Source organism: Tupaia chinensis, unplaced genomic scaffold (assembly GCF_000334495.1).
Source record: "Tupaia chinensis unplaced genomic scaffold, TupChi_1.0 Scaffold000207_1, whole genome shotgun sequence".
NCBI classification, from domain to species: Eukaryota; Metazoa; Chordata; class Mammalia; order Scandentia; family Tupaiidae; genus Tupaia; species Tupaia belangeri.
Window position 1 is genome coordinate 556,818 of NW_006159682.1, and position 2,518 is coordinate 559,335.

Consider the following 2,518-nt stretch of genomic DNA (forward strand, 5'->3'; position numbering starts at 1 on the left):
TCAGTGCGTGGAGCGGCTTGGCTCTCGGAGCCGCCGGGCGGGAGGCGTTGGTGGCGTTCGCTGCCGGGTGTAAGACAGTCCTGGCTGTCCAGGGCAGGGCCTCGATCCGACAGTTTCTGTGGTCATGGGTTAGGTCAAGGCCCTGCCACACCGAAAATTCGTAGGAGGCCACGGACCGTTTGGGGCGTGCTTTTTTTGTTTTCTTTTGCTTTCTGGATTCTTCTTCCGTACCGTGGGCCTGTCTGCTGCCCTCGTCCCTCCGACCACATGACAGTTCCCCTTGCTCTCAAGCTCGCTGGGAGGCAGGATAGGAGCCAGGGACGAGGGGAGTTGGAGTCCCGGTTCTGGAAGCAGGCCTTAAGCTAGACAGAAAACAGCTTCAATCTTGTGGTGGTCGTTTTGGTTTTTGTTTGTTTCTAATGGAGTTGTCCATTTGGAGTTAAGGGTTTTTGTGTAGTCCTTGCACAGCTCTAGTGGCCTTGAGGTTAGCTGACTTGTTGGAGGAAATCTCCTGCTAGCGGTTTGGACCTTTCCTGTCCAGTTGTGTCCAGGTGGACCATGGCACCTCTAAGCACCTTCATTTTCTCCGCTCTGTCTGCGCTCACATACACACTGAGCCCTGAGTTCTGTCCTCACTTGCCTTTTAGCTGACAATGTAGCAGTCGAATAATAATACCTCCTAAGACAACCACCCCTCTATTCTCATTCCAGGGGATAAGAACTGCAGCTGTTTGTCAGTCTGATAAAAACCATAATTCTTTTGAGTCAATATCTTCAATTACAGAAAAAAATAAATAGAACTTGACATTGATTAGGTCCTGAAAAAGACCAACTGCCAATTTCCCAGTAAATTAAAAAGGCATTGCTTCTGTTCTCACAGAGCATTAAACATCTTCAAATAAATACAGTGCAGGGAGACGATAAAGGTTCAGAATTTTGTAGTAGTTATATTTTAAGTCAAAATTTTAGACGTTTGAAAATTAAAATTTGAAACACCTCTTTTTAAAAAAAGATTATTCTAGATGGTTTTCAGAGTCAACAAATAACTTAATTCAATGAACCATCTAAAATTCTTCACAACTATAAAATATAAATCCTAGGTAGAATTTTGATAGTTTCAGTCTTAAAGTAATTGGATTTAGGACCAGATGATTGCATGGTGATTAGGGCAGCTGAACTCCACACAGCTGACTACATGGTTTGAGTCCCAAACCTGACAGCCTGAAAAACTTGCTGGGTGTCTGTGCCTACATGCCTACAATCTTGAGAGACAAATAGAGAAGAAGGGATTGCGATGTGGCCATCCTTGCTGGAAGGTGCTTGCATGCTTTCTCTGTGAGAGAGAGACCAACTGCCAATTTCCCAGTAAGTTAAAAAGGCAGAGATGGGACCAGCAGTTGGCACAATGGCTATGTCGCTGGACTTCCATGTAATCGACCGAGGTTTGAGTCCTGGACCCGATGACTTAAAGTCACGGTGGCTTAAAGTCATGCGGGACATGTGTGCGTGCGTGCCCAAGATCCCGAGAAGAGAATGGAGGAGAAGGGATTTTGGCATGGCCATCCCCCTGAGGAGGGGTGATTTCTCGCTTTCTGTCTCTCTGTCTCTGTTTTTCTGGCGAGCGCACATGCCCCATAGCAAAAACCTCTAAGAAAAAAGGCAGAGGTAGCATTGCTTCTGTTCTCTCAGAGCAGTAAACATCTTCAAATAAATACATTGCAGGGAGAGGGCAAGTGCACATGCCTAGAGCCATTTTTTTAAAAAAAGAATTGGATTTATAATATTCTTCACAAATCCAGATGCTGAGCTCTCTGTATGAATTAATAAATCATTAAACATCTAATTCCTTTGATAGCTTACCTTTGGCCTTGTGACTGGTATTGTGGAAAATTAATTACAAGCTGTCAAATGTTCAGGCACAGTAGGTGGCATAGTGGTTGAGGTACTGGACTCTCACATGGCCAACTATGGTTGGAGGCCCAGACCTGGTGGCTTGAGACTCATGCATGCATGCCCAAGAGAATGGAGAAGAGACTGCAGTGTGACCATCCCCCCTGGGGGATGATTTCTCACTTTCCCTCTCACTGTCTCTGTCTTTAGCAAGCACACCCTATGGCAAAAACCTTTAAAAAAAAATGTCAAACTTTCGGCTGTTTAGGTTGTCAAAGTATGATACTAGTGAGAAAAAGAGCAGTAAAACCTGCCAAAGATGAAAATTGGTTACTATTTTTTTCATGTTGATGTGTTTCACATTTAATATAGATAGCCACATTTTCTACCACATGCATATAAAGTCATGTATGTTGCCCAGACTTGCCTAAAACCCAAGACTCTCCTGCCTCAACCTCCCAAGTTGCTGGCTAGCTTTTCTTCCCAGTCTTTGAATATAAAAAAGAAGAAGGGGCAGCATGAGCGAGCTGTGTGTATGTGGATGTGGAGGGCACGCTGCGAGCTGTGTGTATGTGGATGTGGAGGGGACGCTGTGAGCGGGAGTTTGGCGTCAGCCCTTGGACTTTCT